Genomic DNA, 24,733 nt, shown 5'->3' on the forward strand with positions numbered 1-24,733 from the left:
GCCAATAAAAGGGGACCTTCATGGACGAAAAAAATTCCCGTCAACGTTATTCGATAGAGGTATTTATACCCGCGATTTTTCCTTGCCATGACGGTATGGCGATCATGGGCTATTTTTTATCGAGTCGCTGAACCTTTTTGCCGGTCAACGGACAAACATTTTTCACAACGGCCCGTTTGATAGACACAGTATCGACGTAATTGGCCTTTGTACGTGAAAATTGTTGTTTGAACGTGGTCACCCGGACTGATGGCGAAAAAAAACTACACTGGATGCTGATGATTGATGCTTTTTGACACAATTTTACTATATCAATAGCGCTCTCCTGGTATCTAGTTTCGGTAAATAGTTCTTTATTATGTGTTGATGTAAATTTCATTCGGTGTTTTTTTATAATCTGGATTAAACATTCGTTATATTCTAGTGATTCAAACGGATAACGTTTGGTGTATTTTGGTTATTTTTTTTAAAATCGAAATAAAAATATATTTTTTATACAAATAATTCAACTGATTGCTTTCAAATATTTCTCAGAGTCCCAATAAATGGAAGGTAAAACAAATTTCGAGATTTTGCGAAGGACAATATTGTAAAATTTGACCTTTACAGTGACTGTTTTACGCAGCAACGAATTGGCAGGATTCAATTGAACCTTGTATTTCTGCCTAATTTCACGATTCATGTAAAGTACATATTTGAAAATAATATAATAAAATATTTATTTTACACTGAATATGTTATGTGAGTTATTTGCAGAACATTTATTTATTAATACATAAGAATGCGAATTCAGGCAGTTGAACAAACGTTTTGTCAGAAATCTATTATTTTTGGCCTACGCTACAGGAGAAGACAAACATGCAAATAACTTCAGCGATCTGCTGAATTCACTTAACTGCTTTAAATCAATTATACTCTATCTTAAAGAAACAGAAATGTGCGAATATAAATTTTTACCAGTGTAGACACTTTTTAAACTGATTTATACATGCATTCCATTAGTAAAATTAAATTGCAAGTACACCGTGACGGATTGCATCTTAACGAAATTTCCTGACATGTCTGCGAACGTGAGTGAAGCGGTTACGAAAGGAGTTTGTTTCGCATTCTCGTTGGAGTGATTGTAAAATGTTTTGCATGATTTATGCTCCTTCATTGGACGAGATTTGCGCAACTTACTCTAATGTTTTTTTTGGTGAGCAATGCATAACTAAGTAAAAATACCAGAGATAGGTATATGGTTTTATGTAATTTTATTTTAGGGAAACAATCAGATGACACTTATGTCATAACAATATACAATATTAAATACATCAGTTAAGTCTCCACTGTTACTAATTATACAATTATTAAAATTAAACAAAGACTAACACATAACTACAAATGGGTCTATACGTATACTGACGAAAGTTTACCCAATTATAAATAAAGTTAAATACATAAATAAAAAAGATAAACAAAGGCATGAATGGCTATGCTACCAATACGGTAGGTTAATTTAAGCACTCAGCGAATTATTGAAAATACCGCGTTTTTCATTTATGAGAATAACGCAATTAACTCGTTAAAAAATAAAAATTTACACATGATAACATTTATGCTTATATTTGTGTTTTGTAAAATTATTCTATCGGTTTCATATTTGATAATTAATTAATTTGATAAAATCAAAACTTCTGTATTCATCATGTGAAGTGGAGTTCAAATATTGACTCGAATGTCAAATAAAAACTGTTCAGTAAAGAATAATGATGATAAGGCTTCGTTTTATAATCGTTTTTCAACAAAAATATTTCTAGCTGATATTTCAATGCTTTAAATTTTTACAATATTTTTCTACTTAGAAATAACTTTTATTCTCATAAGAATTATTTATATACATTTAAGATAAGTAGATATAAGTCACTTGAAATTATAAATTCCGGATGGTGCGAAACGACACTCTTTTCAACCGACTTCAAAAAGGAGAAGGTTATTGTTTTCTCAAAGTGACACTATTGATGACTTATTAATAAGAACGTGTTATCGAGAATCTGTATCTGCTTTCAATTATGTACATGCTTTTGTCGCTTCACTATAAAGTTTCACGCGCACAATCTGCCTCTTGTTTTGTAGTATGAGGTGTATGCTGTTATGTATTAAACATAATAAAAGCACAAGTCTTGACCGAGTGGAATAGTAGCAAAAACGCTAGAGTACAATTCCCCATTAAAATCTGACTATTCTTTATTATTTATTATAGGTACTTCTTAGTAAATACTGAATGTATAATCAATATTTATTCAAAGATCTTCAATAGAAATTACGCAAAACTTACATAGCTCGAAACAATTTTCCATCTATAAATGAATTAAGAAAATATTTCCAAGTAAAGCCGGCACATTTCAATCGCGTTTATAAACCTGTAAAATGAAACTCGAGCTAAAATCCAATTTCAATATCAATTTTTAACTACCTTTCAAAAAACGATTACCTACTCGTACGAACTACAACGAACTGACGAGCAAAAAGAAAAGTAATCGATTCTCTGCATCTGATACTGAATTTACTTACGGAAACGACTTCTTTCTATAATTTATTATTGTAATCTACAATTCTATTAATTTTTAAAAGTTACAAAGAAAACCTATTGCTAGAGCGTGTTGAACTTACTCTGTGTATAGTAGGGTATGCAACAAAATAGTATAGTATAGTATGGTCAGCACAAACATCGTTTTTTTTTTTGTTTTTTTCAATTTGATTATTATACTACTAAATATGAATGGTGTTTTTTTGTTGGCAGATATAGAAATAATTATTATTTCGCATTCAGCAGTCGCTTGTTGGACATGATGAATAATTTGAGTGAAGCTTATATAAACAATACCGATTTGTTTAATAGAAAAAGTAATATTATATTTGAGTCGTGTACGAACGTCGTTTAAAGTAATATAAAAGTCAAGTGAATATTTTATTATGCGATGCAAGTTGGATTAAATTCCTTAAGGTATTCGAAGTGTTTAAGTCCATTGACTTTATGACGTCACCAGTAGCACATAGCAGATGTATTAACATTTAAAATATATACACACAGTTATAGTGCTTCGGAAACAATATTATATATTATCCGAACTTTTCAACGATTCAATTCTGGTATTTTAAGCAATTCAATCAGTTGAATTCCTTACAGTCGAGTGAATACGGGGACACACGGAAAAACACAAAGGCACGCGACCCCTAACGTTAAACGTAAGTTATTATTAGCACTTTCAAAGTTATTTATAAAGAATAATGGAGCAGAAAATATCGAATCCACTTTTACGATTCATTTTTTTACCAAATATATATTTTTTTTATTTCAGATGTATAATTCATTGTAGTGGCAAAAACGCTAAAATATAATTCCCCATTAAACTCTTACTCTTCTTAATTATTTATTATATATATTTTATAGCAAATACTAAATATATAATCAATTTCTTTTAACTTATTTATTTTAGTCCCTATAAAGAAATATTTTTTTTACAAATTTGATGTATTTATGTATGAATTATATAGTAGCAATGTAAATGATTCCCCGTTTGATAAAAAGCAGACGAGTTATTCTGAGAGAGACGTACTGATTAATAGAAATAGGTTATATTTCTACAGCGGACTGATATCTAGATAATAACTAGATAACGAAGCATAACCGTTAAGAATAAAGAACGCTGCGCTTTTAAAATAGTTCGCAGAGATTGTTCATTTTATAAACATATTACTTTATATAATGATTAACGGGGCTGTGTTTGTTATTGAAATATTCGTTAAAATATATGGACTTTAAATAAATAAATATTGGACAACATCACATACCTTACTCTGATCCCAATGTAAGTAGCTAAAGCACTTGTGTTATGGAAAATAAGAGGTAACAATAACACAAAAACCTAGACCCCAGACAACATAGAAATTTAATGAACTTTTTCTCCATCTACTCGGCCGAGAATCGAACCCTCGGAGAGTCGTAGCCATGAAAACCGGTGTACACATCACTCGACCACGGAGGTCGTTAAAAACTTTGATGTTTTGATAAATATCGCTAACTTAGATATCAATTAATTGAATAAGTGATAATCTTTTGTAAAAAAATCTCTATCCGTGTGTTAATCCCGTAAAAAATTATCATGATATATTCGAGAGATAAAAGAGATATACACAACAAAATGAAATAAAGATAATATTATTAATAGCTTGAATATATTTGTACAAAATGTACGTACCTTAAAATCGTAGCTATAATTCGCTTCTACATACTGTTAATGTGAACAGGTAAGGCCTATTTCTATACTATTCACTTTATGTGAATATACCAAGAAATGTAAAACAATTTATTCTTTAAAATATTTATAAGGTACCAAGCAAAATTATATAGAACCCAGTTATACAGGGTCAGTGGAGAACATCACTGTAGATTATGACGTACAATCGCGGGTTTGGTGCAGATTAGCAAAATTGTGTTTTCTATTAATTTATTGGATTATGTATCAAGAGAAAAACTCTCAGTCCAATAAATCTTAAGAAACAATACAAGGAACGTTTGTAAAGGAATTCAGAAGTTAATAGTTTAAGTGCTTACTCTTCATCATTCAACTACTAGCACTTTATAATATACAATACTACCCCCCCGGCTTCGCACGGCTGCCATACTGATACTAAATATACTACAGAATTTGTTTATTTACGAAATCACATTGAAAACTAAAATAATCAGTGTTTCTTTACTATATTGTCCATATATTATATACAAAAACCTTCCTCTCTCGAATCACTCTATCTATTAAAATAAACCGCAACAAAATCCCTTGCATAGTTTTACAGATTTAAGCATATATAGGGATTATAGGGAGAGAAAGCGACTTTGTTTCATACTATAAAGGGATAGTGATGCCTATGTATATATATAAAACTACATAAGCTTTTGCATTTAAGACGACAGGACTTTCAATGCCAATACAGAAGAATTAAAACCACATTGAATTGAACATTTGCGGACCACAAAATGGCAACCCTCGCGAATGTCACCACGGCGACTTTACCCTTACAAAAGAATAATACAATTACTATTCACACGAGATAAATAAAATACGAGCTTGTTAAACCGTAAAAAGTAATAATGGCGTTTGAAAGTCAACAATGGGTAGATTTACGGGTACGCCGCCATGACACCCGTTGTACTATAACTCACCCTAATATAAAAACATGCACTCGATAATTGGTACCGTGTAAATTCAGGGTAAAATTCGGCCCCGTACAAACTTAATTTAAATATATTAATCAGTGAAACACATGGCCACATTTTTATATACCAAAACATCCTAGCTAAAAAATACATGTATATGTAAATATAAAGGCTTAAAATCTAAACGTTTGAGCGTGTTATATAACCGCTACTATTTTTTGTCGTTTGATTAAATTTTGATGCAGTTTTACAGATAAGGTATAGTAGATTTTGCAAAAAAATACTCGAAACTCGGGATGTTTTATAGGTAGGTTCTTAGCCACTAAAACTTTAGAGCTGGCTGTGTGAACAGCCACAAGTTCAACATTATACATGTATCAACTGCCCCGTGCCTCCTCGCGGCTTAATCTCCTTACTGGGTAAGATAATCTCGAACCGTCGCGAATGAGCAAAAAACCGAGACTATCTTGGCTCATCCAGAAGACACCGAGTTAAACAGGAGACGAAATCCTAAGAGATTGATAAGCTTTTCCACCTCTAAGTTCCTTGAAGATCTCATAGGAGACTACATACCTTCAAGCAGACTCCCTATATAATACCTAGAAAAGTCGCGATCTACTATATGGAGAAAGATTTGCTTCTCCGTGTTCCAAGCAGGGCACGTAAGTCAGACTCCCTAGGATTAATCCGGCTCTTACATATCAAACGGTAAGCGATAACCTGCCTCGATGAATCGTGTTTCTACGTTTCATCGCACAAGTCCGTTGAAGCATTTAATAAAATAATATTCACGCTAAACAATCGTAGCACTCGTCAAAGCATCTGAATGTCAGGTCTAAATATTTGCAAATAGAATTAATCGTGATGTAAATGCGTGCTAACGGCATTGTTGTGGACAGTTCTAGTATTCTACCTATATAACATTAATTTTTGAATCGTAAATAGATACATAGGATTTTTATAACATCAAATCAGTCTTACGAAGTTAGTGACTCTCCTATACTAGGGACATAGTTTTTTTAATTATATTATTTTTTACATTAATGACAATACCTACTTATCTTAAGTTGCTTAAGCTCCTCCCGATATAGAATTGGACAGGATGCTTTATCACATACCCATATTCTTCATATATCATTGTAACTTATTTACAATAAACTCTCTATTTTACTCACTCTGGGCATTCTATTTATAAATATAGGACATCGTCTAAAACTCCACATTTGACGGACAGTATATAAAGTACTTTATTCTGCGAGTTATGTGTTATATATCTACATCTGATATCTCTTAGTTGTTGAACTATGAGTACTCGATTATGAGCTAATAGTAGGTATATATGTACTATTCAATTTTTATATTAATTTCCATTATAACAAACGAACTTTCAGTGCTGCTACTATTCGTTGTGTACCTTCAAGGCACTCTGTTTCGATGGACATTTTCAATATCTGAAAATTATATTCCTTTAGGATAATTCCATATTATATTAACATTTATAAATGAAAGCATAAAATATTTTTTTTATATTGTTTGCATTGCAACATTTGAACTGACCGTGTAAACTTCACATTTAAATACAAACATTGCGAAATTCTAACGCTAGGAATATGATGGATCGACATAATTTGCGTTCGGTCATATTTCTATTGTGAGTTGTGATCAAATATCAGTAACACATTTGAACTGAGTTGGAAAAATCGGTCATATTTCGTTATGTATAATATAAGTGTCGTTTCAAAATAAAACTGTTAAAATATTTTTTTTTTATAATTATTATTCATATAATTTAATGAATGCAATCTTCGTCACAATAAATGTAACATAATAATGATGAACATAGCAATTGATGAATTTAAAATCTAAATAATAAACAAAGATCTACCAAAATTCGGACAAAAATTGAAGTAGAGATTAAAATTTCATTACAAGATATTTTAATACATTTTCAAAACATATTATATTTAGCTTTAAAATGTGACACTAATAAAAATACTGGCGTTATATTAAATTATATATGTATTTCATTACTATCCTGCAGTCAAAGAATAAAAAGAACTATTTAAATGCTACACAAGTACAGCTTAAGACTCCTTTCATAGCATTCTCTAGAATCACTTAAAACAACAATACCTGTAGTTTAATCTACCTCCATTAAGTAGAAAATATGGTCTACCCTGTCATTACTCCGAGCTGGGCAGTCCAAGCCGAATAGTAATTACGCGATCTGAGGAGGTGTGGCTCTTTGAGTGACAGCTTTACGAGCGCCATTTAAAAAAATGTCTCAAAAGGTCTTTTGATTGTATCAGTTATAAGGAAAAACCGTCATTTCAGTTAATTTTAAAATTTAAACATTAATTATGGTTTGTTTGTATTTGCGCTCATTAGTTTGAACAGTGAGATAGATGATCATACCTTCGCAAGTATACTTTCGGGAAAGCGACAATTAGATTTTATATGCTGTAGAGTTGATCTGCATACAGAATTAGTGTTTTAATACTTATGTATAGCCAACACACGTAGTGAATAAGTTTTGAAAACTACTTCATAGAAGAACAGTAGAGTTATTCTGTAAGAAACTCGTAAATCAACGCAGAAGACGAGCTAAAATGCCACAATGTGATAAGCGAAATTTACCATAATAATTATAAGATTTATATAGAATGCATGTATCAAAATAGCGTATCAGTTAGCGTTAGCGTATTAGCGTAAGTCGGTTATCAACATTTTTACGAGTTACGATGTGAATTCTTACAGATTTGCGTTGCATTTCTTTATCGCATAGCGAAACATTTTATGTTATATGAATGTTTGTTTCAACTTAGTAGAACTTCTGGCCGATACAATGATACAGCAGGGAGATAATGGTAATCAAAGTGTCATCCACTTTGTTGATTGTTGCGAAGTTAAAATATGATTATAAAATATTTATTAGTTTCCCTATATTTGTTGCATTTTTGATTCTGGAAACATAGAATATTTTTTGAAGTGCGTACTTAAGAACAACTTCTAGTAGTAAGTAATTTTGAACTTATGAAATGTCTTTAACGCTCGAAGTCAGGTCAAGTGTGCCTTCCATGACTAATGTTTGTATGAAACAAACATTTGACGTGGTCTAATTATTTGTTTGTAACGCATTTCAAACTCTACCAAGAATATGTTAAATGGATAATTGTTTTAAATTTAATTTTAACATTTTTCTAATTACAAACCAAATGATACTCAGTAATATAATTTAATTTTAAATATTTTTTTAATTTTAAATTTTTACTGAAAATACATTTAAAATATTTCGCGAATTTACTAAAACTATTGTAGTTCATGAATTATTTCATTAAAATTTAAACACTAGAAGATTCTAATTAAAATTGTTTAAACAATGGCTCTATCGTAAGATAAAATTAAATATTTAATAACCTCACAAATTTGCTGCAGTAAGACTTTCTTTACTAAACATAATTATATATTTTCAATAAGGAAATAAGATATTATTGAAATCGAGGATAAAATCTTTATTGGCCAAGCTATGACGTAGCTCCAGAGCTTGATTTTATATCCTATTTTAAATTATTTTTTTAAAGTAATTAGCCTCTTGACTAGTGACTTTAATTAAGCATTAAATACAGTCTTATAGAACACGAAGAATATCATGCGGCGCTATATATAAACACTATATATAAATAGTAGATTTGTCTTAGAAAAGTCATAGCATAGTATAGCATCTTTTATAAAGTTATACTTTGTACAAAATTGAGGCAAAATTAATTATAACTTAATTGACGAAGACGAATGATAAAGAAAAATAAATTCTTTTGGACTGGATCAGTCATAAATTGTAGGCCGCCGCTACAAACTTTACAACTTTTTAATGCAAGTTATTCAACGGACTCGAATGGGTAAAGGTATGCGTCATATTGTTTCACAGCGCGATAGATTTAAGTAAGCTAGTTCAACTGAGTTAAGCTTACGATACAATAGCTTAATAGCCAGATGACTATTTTTAAACAATTCGTAAACGAGTGAACTGTTTATATAAGTGTAGATTGTTGTATTATATCAAGGAATATTATTAAAAACACAATATTACATTGTGAGTTTTAAAATTAACTTTCTTGATTTTACTTACAAGTTAGTTGTTTGACTAGCCTTATCAATAAGCTTGTTAGAGTTAAGTAGGTTAGAAAGTGAGTATTGATTAAAATATCGTAATTGAAACAAAATCATTTCTTATTGATATCGATAGCAAATAATTTATTTTACATTTAATCTGCTTTAGATAGCGTACAATCGCCTAGCATTACTGGGGAAGTTTAAGCCTGGTGTAATCACACATGGCATCACAAATAGTAATGTAGATTTTAATTACAGCCCGGACTATAAAATTTATTATGCTAATACTAATCACTACGTAGCCAGTACCATCAATCATCATCAACTATCACAGAGGTTGATTCTGTAAACTGTTATTAAGAACACTTATCTGGAGGGTTACTTAATTGATTCCTAAAAAGAGGTTTTGTATTTATTCTCCTGATTAATTAGCCTCTTTCTTTGTTATTGAACTTTATACAAGTATAAAATTTTAAAGCATAACCATGAGAAGTACCATGTATATCTTAGCTTCAAGACAAAAAGCGTTATACTAAGATAAAAGTTATCCCATTCTTAGAACATAAGACCGCGTGACGAAACTCCTCTATAAACTTAAGTAATGAATATTTAAAATAGGACCATATTTATGTAAATGCCGCCTTATTCTGATCTATTCATTTTACACTCATTATAACTTTGCAAAATAGTAGAGTTATGTACAAATACTATAATTATTATAATATTAACAATCCTTTATTTTTGTATCTATAATATCTTAGTCGTCTTGTATTTTGGGCTGGTGTTATGTCTAGAGCAGGTTTTGAACCAAAACCAGATATTTGATTAAGGCATTGCTGTATTCCGGTGTCCGGTGTGAATGTTGAGTGATCTGGTAGTTAGTAATTACAGGCGTAACGGTCAACAACTTACTCCTCACGGTTCGTAGAGCATTGACATCGTTATGCATATCTAATTCGTTTACAGATAGTTCATCTGTTCGTATGTCCTATTTTATGTCATGATACGATCATATATATTTAATTATTTAGGATACCACAAATTGAAAAGTAAAGTTTTTAAATAAATGATCTTAGGTTGTTAGTATTGGGTTCACAATCTTTGTAAATTTTATATTCGTTCATAAATTCAAATCATTTAAAAAAATACATTAGTAAAGAAAGTAATATAGATGACAGAAAAATAATATATACATATAATTGTATTTAACTTACATGACTTTATATTTTTAAATGTTGAAAAAGAGTAACTACTGAGTTTCTTGCCGGTAGTAACTTGCTGATGGTATTGGTAGCTTCACTTAATATAGTTTCTGAAAAGACAATTCAAAAGTGCTTGTAAAAGCCTACTTGAATAAAGTATATTTTGATTTTGACAACGATCAAGTAAATTTGTATTTTCAATGATTTGCGTTGTAAAAAGCAATCTAAAAACAGTAGTTTATGGATCTCGACAAAATCTATATTCTGAAGATTCATTGCCGGAAGAAACGTGAGAGGAGTGGTGTTATGATTTATGGTTATGTGTGGAGGCAGTCTATGGTTTTTCTGGCTGGCACAAGTTGTAGCTAAGGGAATACCGAATATAAATATTGTATATAAGAATAAATATTCCCTTTTCCAAAGCATGTACACCATCGTGTACCTATAATTCTTTGTTACAGTTACACGACGGATACAAAATAGATAAGTATTATTACCTTCTTATATATTTATTATTACTTTATGATATATATGTAAGATATATAAAATAAATCCAACAAATCTTTGTATGTGTGTACACTACACTACGTTACTACACTACGTTATATTGTAGGATTTAATTTGAGACAATCTAAGAAGGGCATTTTTTATAACGTATGATAAGATTTAGGAATACTCATTAATATTAATATGCAAAATACATTAAAGTATTTGCAGCAAATCGGTAATCAAAAGTAATATGTTTGTTTAATTTCAAATTAAGTACCAGATTTTATTTTTTTAATTGGTAGTTTATTTATCCATGGGCCTGGAACCTAACTCTAGGTCGAACTAATAAAACAAAAAAATCTCAGTAGGAGCATAGAGTGAACTTTTCAGTGTTTAAATTCTTGGGCATCAGAAAGTACATAAGGGGTTGGTCTTTCCGGGCGTGTCGGATTTATCGCCTATTGAATATTGAAAGTGAAGGAACAAAGGCGCAAACCATTGTGCACTGTAATATAACCAGCACAGTTGCTGTGTTAACTGAAACTGGCCGGCGTGACGTCATCATTGTTTAATACTAGTAGTTGCCCGCGGCTTCGCTCGTGCTTTAGGGTGTTGGTTATAAAATAGCCTATGTCCTTTCTTTGAGTTCCAGTTTGCTTCATACCAAATTTCATCAAATTCGGTTCAGCGGTTTGGACGTGAAAGAGCGTCAGACAGACTTAGATTACTTAATTGATTTCTATTCGTACTGTGGTGATATAAATATAATTTCATGATAAACTAGAACATCAAGGTACCTTACACCGTTTACAGATAATTAACCTAAAGCTATTACTTTTATTGTTTATTGAACGATTTTTATTTGATATTAAAGTAATTATTTACACTACTCCGTGTAAAGTAAACAAGAGTTTTGATTTAATATAATTTACTGGTTTCAATAATAACAGAACAAATATCAATATTGTAAATTAAACAGAGCTATGGTACAGTTGTTAAAAAACTTTTATGCTGGTAGCAGATACAATACTTGTTTATGATTATAGAAAATGTATACGGGTATCATTTTAATCACGAAGTTCTAAGCGTTTTCGTTAACAAAGAAGGTAAGCCCAGCAGTGGGGCGGTAATGGGCTGTTACTAATACGGGATGTTTATATTAACGATGGATACAGGATAAAAGTAATGTTTGTTGCTATCCATGCAAAAAATAGAGATAAACTAATCAAAACGTGTACCAAATAAAGATAAAAACATAACTATAATTTATATAATCTATTGCCACCTACAATTGTTTTAGTAGATATTTTTTGTATGTATAAGTCGATAAGGGCGTAATTCGTTTGCGTCTCACGTCACGCGCACCGCATTGATAAGTGGCTGCTACGTGCGCGCACTCTTCGCATTCTCGCCTTTACTGCCACTCGATTAGACTGGCTTACGACGTCACTCACGATGGAAATATGGAGCAATTTTCCTTTAGCTATGAATTAAATTTGTTCGTTTTTTTTTATAAATTTTCTTCTCAATTTTCATTACATACTAGCTACCTGACCTTGCTTCGCACGGGTAGAGTAAGGATGTAAATATGTTCACCATATACCGATTTGAGATAAAAATGGAAAGTTAAAAAGAAATAAATACTTTAGGATTTTTTTGAGATCAAGGTCAATAAGGATGATTAATGAAGAACATATTACCAATTCATCAATCAAATCTGTAGTTTTAAAACGCCTTGAGGACAAACATCTAAACATTTATTATTATTATTATTTATTAACTCTTTAATTAATTAGAACTAACGGTCGGTCAAAATAATAAAATGGTTTTTAATTTTAATTATGTTGTTTATTATATTGAATACTTCCCCAACTCTTAACCCTGATTTGTAAAAGCCGCTTGTATTTCAAAGGTTATCAGTATCAACGAGTATATAAGAAGCACTCGTACAAATAAAAATAACACACATATAAAAATCAAACATACAAAATTACAGTAATCATACATGTGTGCATCCCACAAAAACGCATGAAGATATTTGTTTTGATCACGTGATACATGTCATACGACTTTAATGAGGGTTACCATATTAAAGCTATAAAAAATAAACAAGACGTTAAATCAATTCATACATGCAATTATTATTTTTTTATGAATTTCTTCTTAGATTTTATATGAATTTCACGAAGAGTCTATTCACTTAAACGATAAAAGCATGGTAACTCCACAAATATTACAACGTCATCACTTTATACAAGAAACGTTTATTCAGTAAATCATGTTATAGGTTAACAAAGGCGCACAGTGTAGGAGCAATGCAATCAAAACAAAACAGCTTAATTATTAGCGCCAGTTATGCGCCTAGCCTTATTCACGTTGTGCGCTGAATAATATTATAGAAAAGGTTTATTGTTTCCGCTTTACAATGTGTGCTAGCTATTTCTATCGCCCTAATATTATAAGCACGGTTTGATGTTTGTGCTCAATCACGTAAGCAAGTGATTTGAATTGGAAAGATGAACTGTATATGTACTAGAATAATTAATTCATAGCTATTTCGTTTTTTTTTTTCTTATATTGATAGGAGGACAAATGCCATTGACAATGGTACTGTAAGGAATATTAAATATTTCTTACTCATTTGGAAAATAAGATTTAATTTCCCTTGTGCCTGTAATTACACCGGCTCACCCACACCTCAAACCAGGACACAACAATAATGAGTAATTGATAGAATATCTGAGAATATCTGAGCCACCCAGACGGGCTGGTACAAGGCCATACCGACAAGAAACCTGGACAGGGATTATAATGTTGAAAAAGAGTAACTACATACTGAGTTTCTTACCGGTTCTTCTCGGTAGAATCTAACTTCCGAACCGGTGGTAGCTTCACTTAATTGTTAATTGACGATTCAAAAGTGCTTGTAAAAGTCCACTTGAATAAAGTTTATTTTGATTTTGATTTTTTGAATAGTTTATAGTTTTTATTTGTTAAGAAACTCTAAGGAGTCTGGGAGTTATTGGTTTTGTTCCTGATTTGTCTCTAGTCGTCTTTCATTGTTGTCGAAAAAAGGGGTGATGGTAGCGACATCTACGACATGATATCTCAGTCGAGAAGCTTATGTGAAGCATCGGCATTGTAAGCCAAATTGGTCAGGAGAACATCATCAAATAAACTGAAGAAAATTAAATGGAAACTGTGAAGTGACCTCGTTATTATTAAAAATGTCGTAACTTGAAAAGCCGCGACTTCTAACAACCTTATGCTCCTAATGTAAAAACTTTACAAGAGGAAAGTTATGTTACAAAAAATAAAACTCGAACATATTAAACTCAAGTAATTTTAAAATCATCTCTCGCTCGTTTCAAAGTTGTAAGTCCCCGAGAAGTGCTTGAAGAGGAACCGTGTCTGTGCTCGACGGAAAAAAATAATGTGTATATGTGATAAATATGTGTATAAACAAATACGTTTTAAGCCCTTCACTAGATCAACCAATGCGTAAGATTGAATTTATCCACTCAATAAATCAACATTATGAACTGAAACAAATTGTTTCATAGATTAATTTATACATATGATAGTAACCTAGTATATTAATTTTATAAATGCGAAAGTTTGTGAGGATTGATGTATGTATATTTGTTACTCTTTCACGAAAAAACCACTGATCGAATTTGGATGAAATGGTACAGTAATATAGGTTAATATAGGTTATACATCAGAATAAGACATAGGCTACAATTAATAATGATTTTATATAATTTGGTCATAATGTAACGATACAAATCAAGTCCCCGTGCGAAGCCGGGGCAAGTCGCATGTAATATACAGTCATAGAATTCTTCAAACTTTTACTATGTTTATCATTATCGATTAAAATACAATCGTATCTTTATTATTTGTTTTCGATTCAATAGAGTTGTATCTGATGTGGCATCGGCTGTATGCTTGTATTGCGATAGTATAATTATGATATTTGTATAGTTATTTTAATATTTGTTTACAAGTGGAATATTGTATGCTTATTAATACGCAATTTTCTAAACCAGATTTGGTCTCATGTCTCGACACAGCATAAACAAAACTTCTCAACGGTACACAGATTCTTTGAATTAGCACCTACAATCCTACATACTAAATATACACACATCTTTGTCTATTACATGTAGATCGAAAGGGATGGCAACATTGAACATTGAAGAGTCGCTGCAGGTGCGTCGCGGTCAACAAATATTATACGTTGGAACGTGCATTCAATTACCGCCCTTATTACGTAACACTTAATATGATAATAGCTTGACATTCGATATGGCGTAAGTTAATTATCGAAGTGGGACTTTTGACGACTCCGTTACTCATTATTAGGTGGACATTAATCATTTAACAAAACGGAGTTAATTTCCTTGAAATTTATTTAGTCTCGAGAAGTTCTACCGCCAAAGATGTTTTACTTGCTCTGAATTGTAAGATACAACTTCTAAAACTTCCCTACAGATATACTGATATATATTTTTTAATATTTTTATAAAGTAATAGTAAAAAAAAAACAAAAGTAACAGCCACTAATTGTCCCACTACTGGGATAAGATCTCCCCTCTTTTTGGGGTTTGGAGCTCATCCAATACACTGTTCTTATGCGGGTTGGGATACGCTGTGGCAGATTTTAGTGCTACTTGTGCATTAACAGGCGAGACGGAAAAGATTTATATAAACACTAGTTTAGTTAATATAGACAGCAAAAAAATATATATATATTTCATTAGTTTTAATTTTGATTGTTGAATGAATGAGCGGTTTACATACTCCTTTATTAGTTTTGTAATGAAATTAATTTGAGCTTGTTTCGGTATGTTTGATTATGCGAGTAAATAACATAAATTAATAACAATACCAATTTAACACTTGTTATGTAAATATTACGACTCAACCTGATGTTTGGGGTTTTTTTTGCTAACCGTATAGCGCGCGAAAGGGATATTAATTGTGTGTGAGTGAGATAGCATGAGAACGGTCGATATTTATGTCTTTTCTTTATTAGCAAAGATTATATATTGCTTTTTTATGCATTTGGTATATATCTATTTTAGTTTACCGTATATATAAGTGTATTCATAGTGATCCAAAATTTATTCAACAATCCCAAATGTTTTCTATTTGCCAACAATCACGTTAAAAGTTAATTAAGTTTCATTTGTTTAGTTAATTAGGAGAAAAAGAACACAACTCTATCGAAATATTAAGACTGAAACGTATATTATATTAAAGAATAAAACGGAGCTGCTTTCAAAGTAAGGTTTTGAACTAAAAATAATTACTGTTCATATTATTTACCCTCTAATATTAAGAGAATTATGGTTACATTCATCACAAATATTAAAGATGGTTTAAAGCTTCCCCTCTAACACGCCTTCGTTTAACGACTTCAAATAATATTTAATTAAATTCATGGCGAGGCAACACTTTGAAATGCGCACGTTTACATACCATCTGCCACAATATTAACATATCATTCAAAACGTGAAAACGCAACGCGTTAATTTAATTCGTATATAACAGAATATTAATAAAAAATGTATTCTTTAATTTTAAACTACCAAAAAACTGGTAACATTAGCACCAAATAGTGTAAAAAAACTATTACTGATCCGAACAAGGTCTGTGTCACGGACAAATAAAAATGTTTATTTTAAATTTAGAACTGACAGCGCCATGACAGCTGTCCGGTGGCCATTATCCCTGCAGCCGCGTATGAGCAAATGAACCGATAAAAATAACAATTTAGTCTTTATTTTACGCTGCACGCGTTACTTATTTCCATATCGACTTGTCTATTATATTTTTATGGTTACGTAATTGGGAAACGCATTGATTAGATATTAAATAATGGAGCGTGACATTCAAGCATCTGTCCGTATTGCGTCAGTGTTTACATTACCGGTAGCACGTGTTAGGCTGTGGGAACAGAAAGGGCAACATAAAAAATACATTCGAAAGTCATGATCACTCGAGTTTGTTTGCGCTATGGGGTTTTTTCACTATTTTTTTTTTGTAAAGCCGCCACGCACCTGCCTCTCTTGCATCCCGAAATCGATAAAAGCGCCGTTAAGCCCGTTTAAGTTTGGACCCATTAACGAAAACATTAAAACGTTTTAATAGCGTAAATAAAACGCCAAAATTTTGGTGCGAGGTTATTTTATTAGGTTTATATTATTACTCGGCGTAGCACGGTTTCCAAAGGAAACGTGTAACTTTAAAAACCACATAATTTTAATGTAGAGACTGTGCAATACGAAATATTAATTTATCTAGTGACGACTTATAATTAAGTTTTAATAAACATTATTCTTTACAAATTAAAATACAATGAATTATATAAATTTGCAATGTGCGTAGTTACTTCAAGTATTATAAATGTATTTAATAAATTAATATAACTCACAATACAAAATAAAAACATTGAAATTGTTTTTTTGTTTTATAGGAAGTTCAAAGGTTATTTAAACTTTACAGTTTATTTCAAAAGTAATGAAGGTGTTCATTCTTAGAAATGAGTAATTAATTTATAATTCTCAAATATTATCATCCGTAATAGGAGCCTTATTGGATAAAGCTGTTATTATTATTTTTTTTAATTTTAGGCACAAGCAAAGGAAGTTCATACAAATATTCTAATCTTAGCTATATAATACCTTTATTTCGACGTTTTCTTTTTTCCTTGAGAAGTTTTCTCGGTGAATTTTCTCTTGACGCTTAGAATGTTATTTATAGTATTAATTATAATTTAGATGAAAGTATAATGTGGCTGCGAGTTTACTTTCATCACTAAGTACATATTCTTCGAAATGGCGTGACAAGGATAGATATTTGAACACAGACAGAGAACTCAAGACATTAGAGAGTTTGATAATAAATACTATCAATGCAAGAGAACTTATGAATTTTTTGTTCTATTTACAAAGTAACAGTACAGTGTAAAGAAAAAGTACGTTAGTCGTAACGTAAAGTACGTCAGTCATGATATGGGGAAAAAATATAAAATATATCACTCTGAATAGTAAAATAATACAAATTCGTCTGTATGCTTACATATATTTTAAACTAGTGATTTGCAATCAATTTTAAATCAGTTGCATAAATAAATTATATTTCTTTATTTTAAATATGATATTAGTAATCTAAATAAAATTTACAAATCGTATCAGAAGAAATTTAGAATACGATTTTGAAATAATTGATGCAGTATCTTATAAAGAGGATACGCCTTTGTGGTATGCATTTCAAATAAATTATAGACTTCCCGACATTGATATACAAAACACTGGAAAGGCTGTTATTTAATCGTAATTAAATGCCTCGAGCTGTACCTTATTATGTAGGAAATGGGGTGCTTAAGTCGTTTTCCATCCATACTGAATATTATTGGAATATCACTGACATTATTTTGGTTTTGATAAATATGATTTTCTTAATATCGTAACAATATATTTTAGCTTGACTCTGAATATGTGAATATGTAAAGAATACCAATAATATTAAACAAAAAACGCTTTTTATTAAACAATACATTACTTATTATGACTAAAAATTTCTATTTAGATAAACATAAATAACTAACATATTTTCTGTAATTGAGTTTTTTTTTTAAATAATAGATTATATACATTTTATGTATTAATTGTTTCAATGTTTGTTTACAAGGGCCCATGACTACTGGGTCTCACGATATTTTATGTAAATATAATCATTTATTATTCTATATGCAAACAGTTGCCCACTAAAAAAAAGTAAAATTTCAATTAAGATTTTCATCAAAAAGTTTTTATTGATAGACAGAATACCTCTGATCTTTATAATTATCTTATGCGCCATTTAGCTACCAGCACGTGTACTTAACAACTAAAACATAATGTTTAATTTCACACAAAGTTAAAACCAGTTTGGGTTGCGAAGGGACGGGTCTTGCCCTGTGTCCAAATGAATATATATATATAGGTATAGTTAGACCCCAGACTTGTGAAGAATTTTAATGAGAGTAATTTAGACCTTGGCTTTATCATTGAATTAAAAAATCAATTACATGACGTCACGTTCTTTTTTTAAAGTTAAATGAGATTTGGAGATTGAAGTGTTAAAATTCTGAGGTTGAACGGACGATATACAGCGAGAGCGTTCCGTCTCGTACTGTCCGTAAAGGTTGATAGAGTTTTTTAACCAAGATTTTGAATTAAAAAGTTTTTAATGTTGAATCATTAATTTAACTAAATCCTAACTACCATAATATAAATTGTATTTTTTATTTCCTGAAAATAGCAACACTGTAAATATGAATTCATTGGTCTACAATATTTATGATTTCATTTAACATGATTGACAGAACAAACTTGAATTGAAAGGTGTTACAAGTAGATTATTGTAAAATATCACATATATTTTCAAGCACATTTTAATGAACGTAGAAATATTCGGCATACCGAATTCCGAACCCATAAAACGAATATTCGGTATATTCCTACTCATAATCGTATAGCAACGTTTTACAGAAACTACTTATAAAATATAGAAAGGAAATACATAATACTATGAAGCATTCACTACTAAAGAAATAGTCCATAGACAATACTAGGTGATCAAATCCATTCAACTACCTTCCATATTCGATTTTTTTTTAATAAAATAATTTATTTTGATATATAACATATTTATGACACATAAGTACATCTTTGTCAACGTCGTCAAGTCGTCCATACCCGCAAAGACGCTTTGAATGACATTTCCAAGTTGAACTATTTTACAATCGAATCTTTTATACAAAAATAAGATGAGAATTTGTCATTTCAAGCGAAGAAATCACAAATCTTTTCAACGTCACTGTAGCGAAAACACGATTTTCTTTAACTCACAAATTTAAGAAGACGTTTCGTTCTTCTGAAGATTATTGTATTCACAATCAATTGTTTTAATGATCTGGCTGCCTACTTAAAAAGTTATCTTTTGATATAATAAAAATTTATAGTATAAATATTATTTAAAATAACTTGAAATTACTTTAGGCTAAAAGTTATACTTAAATATCAAATCAAGATACAGTACCTGGGGAATTGCCAAAGGAATCAATATTTCCTTAAATAATTTCAGTACAGTAGGTATATTATTAACGGTTCTTATCCGAGTTTTCGTCCATCTTGCGAAGGTAACACTAAACATCTATATTCCACTATAATGAAAAATTAATGTAACATTTATTCAAGTGTGAAAAAGTCCGCGTATTGAGGGAGAGAGACAAAAAGTGCCCTATGTGTTATTACAGATTATAATCTATCTCCGTGCCAAACTTCATTCGGATCCGTTCAGCCGTTCTGGCGTGACTGAGTTACATACATCAATTCGCTTTCGTTTTTATATAAGACACAAGCGTTACAATTGCTCATTCATCGTCAATACTTAACATAGTTTAATAATAAACACTAAGTTGAGAACATAGTTGATATAGCATTCTAATATTTTAATGTGGAGGCGCACTCTTTATATACTTAGTAATTAGATACTATGTATACGTACGTACTTTAGACAGGAAATAAGTATTCACTTTTGTAAATATGTAGATATGATATATTTTAATAGCTTACTGGAAATAAGGGTAAGTACGACTTGGACAGATGGAGGAAGTGTTCCGTACTATTCAGATTCCCGTGGGAATTTACGAATAGCATTTTCATTTATGTTTCACTTAAGGCATGGCTTGTGCTCGTGTTTTCTTTAAACCGCGAATAGTGGAATTACAATAGTCTAAGGATTGTTCAATACAATTAATGTTAAACTTACAATTTGAAGAAAGATGGCAGCGCCCTGTCGAATACAGAGCAAACTTACAGACCGCCCGCAAATTCGCGTGCGTTTGAATTTCACGAAAAATTATAATTGTAGCCAGTTCAAAGTCAGTCAAAGTCCCACCAAAATCGGTCCAGCTGTTCAAAGATTAGCCGGAACAAATAGACAGACAGACAGAAGAAATTGACAAAATATGTTATTTTAGTATAATTTATACTACAAACAGTACTTAATATTACAAACATTCCAATTTAATTATATGCACAGTTGCTAATGAATTCACAAAGTGAAAATAATAACAATAATTATTGTATATTATATAGTATAGGATTATACATAGACAAAAATATAATAACAATTCATACGTTAACATTGCATCACATAACATTTAACAACTCAGTTCAAGAGCATTTCATAGAAACACTTCGATAATGACGGTGTCACATTAAAACTCACGTAACGCGTTTATAAACATTCAATGGCATTTGATGACAAGAAATATGACCAAGTGCAATGTTGTTTTTTTTATTTATATGACTAGTCGTGCGGTGTTCCTCGATTGCCATCCGTTTCGAAATGTATTATAACAAGATACCGCGACTTTATAACAAGACACCCTCAGTCGTTAAAAGTATTGATTCGCTCGATAAATTTAAAAAGCAACTATCTCATTACATTATTACAAAAACATTTGTCTTAGTATGTAAACAAAGTAATAGTATTATGGGACCATAATATGACGTATTTATATCTATAAATATATCAAGCGTGTTTTTTAAATGGTATCCTCTGTTTGATTTTAGTTTTAATGACAATTTTCTTCGAAAAATCTCAAACTATAGAGCTGGATGTAATGATTAAGTTTGTGCAAAGTCACAGGTGCGGTCTTATCCATTTATAATCCGAAGGAAATACAATCCGACACAACCGTGGAGGTCCAAGACCTTTGGATGTTTTTACTAGGCACGGTAGTGTAAACATTGCCAACTATCAAACAAAACCCTTTTTTATTGTCTCGTACTGGGATTCGAACCCACGAATGAGGAATTTACAGCCTTGTAGCCATATAAAAGCCACTAACTAAAGGGTTATGTGTATATGATGCTTACGTAACCTGGTACATATCACTAATTGAATACCAGTACTTTGTCAGATTAGTTACCGTTTATTGTCACCGTTCCGCTCCTTAGAGTTACAGCGTGAAGTTACATAACCTATAAACTCTCTAAATGAAGGTCTGTCTAACGACCGGATACTTTTTTTAATGGAACTTTTTGGTTCACATTATATTCTCACTTAAAAATATCTAAAAAATATTCAAAAATCGAATATTGAAAATACGATTTTTAAATCTAATCTACTAAAGGAAGTGTCACTTTTAACAACTCATACGCAATCAAAGCTTAAGCTATAATTAAAAAAAAAACCGAAATAATTAGCTGTCAGATATATGTATGTAAACAGATAACAAATATAAAATACGTAATACATCAAAATATTGCTCCGAACAGTCAAATTACTATTGGAGTTCCCCACGAACGTCTGGACATCGGCCAAAATAATCAAGTAAGGCTGAATTCGTATATTTCATTTTATATTCCACTCTTTATTGACCGTTGCTTACCATTCGATTCAATTGACCTTCACTAGTGAACTACTTCACGAATGGTTTCTTATAATTCGTGCATTGTTCAATTCATGATGAGTCAAAGAAAGATTGGTTTGAAACTGTGAAAGCATTTCCATTCAATTGAGATTCAAGTGAAACTAGGAAAGTGGGTTTGAATTAAAACGTAACAATTGAAATGTTACATTAAGAATTGAACGTTCCGGTGTACGAACTTAAAATAATGAGCATTGTTAGAATTTAACGGTTTTGTCAATTTCTTGACATATTCGTTATACAAACTTAATCTAAAATATAACATTTAGAATTTTTATTAAACTAAATTTTACAAAATATCCAATCTTAATTTCAAAACAAAAATTAACATAATGTTTTGTACAAATGCTTTAAATATACGTAAATATTACTTTATAATCATTATTGAGAATTTGGTTTGAAAAATGTTCGATTTTTAAAAATTGTTACCTTTTTTTTACTCTTATTTCTTATTGTTTAAGTTTATCCTCAGAATTCAAATCCAAAAAAAGAACGTTATTATGAAAATAATTGTTACCATCGGCTTAAGGTACTCTCTAATTCCGAGACGTATGGATTATTCAATATACATTTATAGTACGAAACACACAAACGAGGTTGGAGCTAATTAATATCCACAAAGGGAGCTTATGATAAGCTAATACAAATAATTGGCAATAATGTCACCAGCCAAACAAGTGTTTTATAATTCTCTCTGAGTAAATTTAATTAGATACTAATAACAGCTTAGACTAACACCTGGGTGGGCAGTACTAGCTATATAAGGTATTGCACTCATCTTACAAAAGAAAATGTGTAGGAGAAATCACCATGCACTTTTATTCCCCTTACAGCTAACATATAATGAGATTTAAGGTCTAAACCTACGAAATAAGTTACAAAGATATAATATACTATTTATTCTATTGCGTTGTACCAATGAATAGCTAAATGTAAATATTATTATATGATGTAAGTCTAATAACTAAGTATAATGAATATCATGGATCCAATAAGTCTAGAAATATAAATAGTAGTGTAATGTTTGAAAACGGTTTCGTCTAAATAATAGATTTTATTTTACTTACGAAAAACAGTAGTAAAGTGTATTTACGTTCCTAGCAATTATGGTTATTTACCGACTAGCTACATATGTTTACTTAGTCGTTTTTCTTAGGTAACTAAAATGAATCATTGACTTCAAGGTTAAGGCGTTAAAATATGAATAATAATGAACGTATATACTGAAATCATCGGTCTATTTTTGTTTTCATAATTAACACTTAAGGATTGGCTTTTTAAATTAAGAATATCAATTTTCAAAATATTATTTCGAAATTGATTTTAACTCACGTTTTTAGTGATGATAAAAATGGGTGTAGTTTCTGTGTTATGGGTTTTAGGAAAGGTTGATTTGTCATTCAGTCTCCGATGTAAGTTTCTCTGCCTTTTTTTTAAATATTTTCTTATAACCCACAATCCAATTTCTTAAACAATATTCAACGAATAAACATCACAGATAAGAAAATATCACCGTTCACTAACAAATTTAATCGCAATAACCTTGAATCGTTAGTCTCTAGAAACTCGTACATCTAAGTGAACAACATACACATCTTTTTAACATTTGAACATTCAACATACCTTAACGAAAGCATCCAAATTAAAAGCAAAACCACCGAAATTGTTTCCAATTCAGAAACACTTTAGTTCACTTTGCAACGTTACACAGGATTGCACGCTCGCTGAGCACATCACATTTTGCACTTTAGAGAAACAAACAAAAAAATATTAGATCCAGTTCGTCTATGCTGAAGTACTCTTTGTGATATTACACGTGAACACAAGCCAGGAGTTTTTAAAATTCGTACGTCGGTGAATACGCGCGGGCGATGTTGTGACACGCGGCACGTCTACACGCGACGCGGGCGGCCGAATGACTGAGCTAGTGAGGGGAACGAGCGAATGGAGGGAGTGAACGCATTCGGCGCATCTGGTCGTGTGCGTGTAAACTTGCGAACTGTAGCAATCAAAGGCGTAAAAAAATTAAATTATAAATGATTTTGCTATTCATCTGTGTTATGTGTCTTGCATTACTCCTCTGTTTAACATTACATACAGGAACTGGCTGAGGCCTCCTCTCCCTTTGAGGAGAAGGTTTGAAACATATTCCATCACGCTGTTTTAATGCAGGTTGGTGGAATACACATGTGGAAGAATTTTGACACATGCAGGTTTCCTCGCTATGTTTTCCTTTAC

General features: G+C 31.0%; 1 protein-coding gene across 1 annotated transcript in view; it reads right to left on the bottom strand.

Annotated features, from left to right (window-relative positions):
- LOC124530892 (insulin-like growth factor-binding protein complex acid labile subunit) overlaps positions 1–24,434 on the bottom strand; it is a 240,818-nt gene extending 216,384 nt beyond the window's left edge. The window contains exon 1 of the mRNA XM_047105253.1: positions 24,119–24,434. The gene's annotated coding sequence lies outside the window, so the exon portion shown is untranslated. The remainder of the gene's footprint in view (positions 1–24,118) is intronic.
- Positions 24,435–24,733: the final 299 nt, after the last annotated feature.

Source organism: Vanessa cardui, chromosome 7 (assembly GCF_905220365.1).
Source record: "Vanessa cardui chromosome 7, ilVanCard2.1, whole genome shotgun sequence".
Lineage (NCBI taxonomy): Eukaryota > Metazoa > Arthropoda > Insecta > Lepidoptera > Nymphalidae > Vanessa > Vanessa cardui.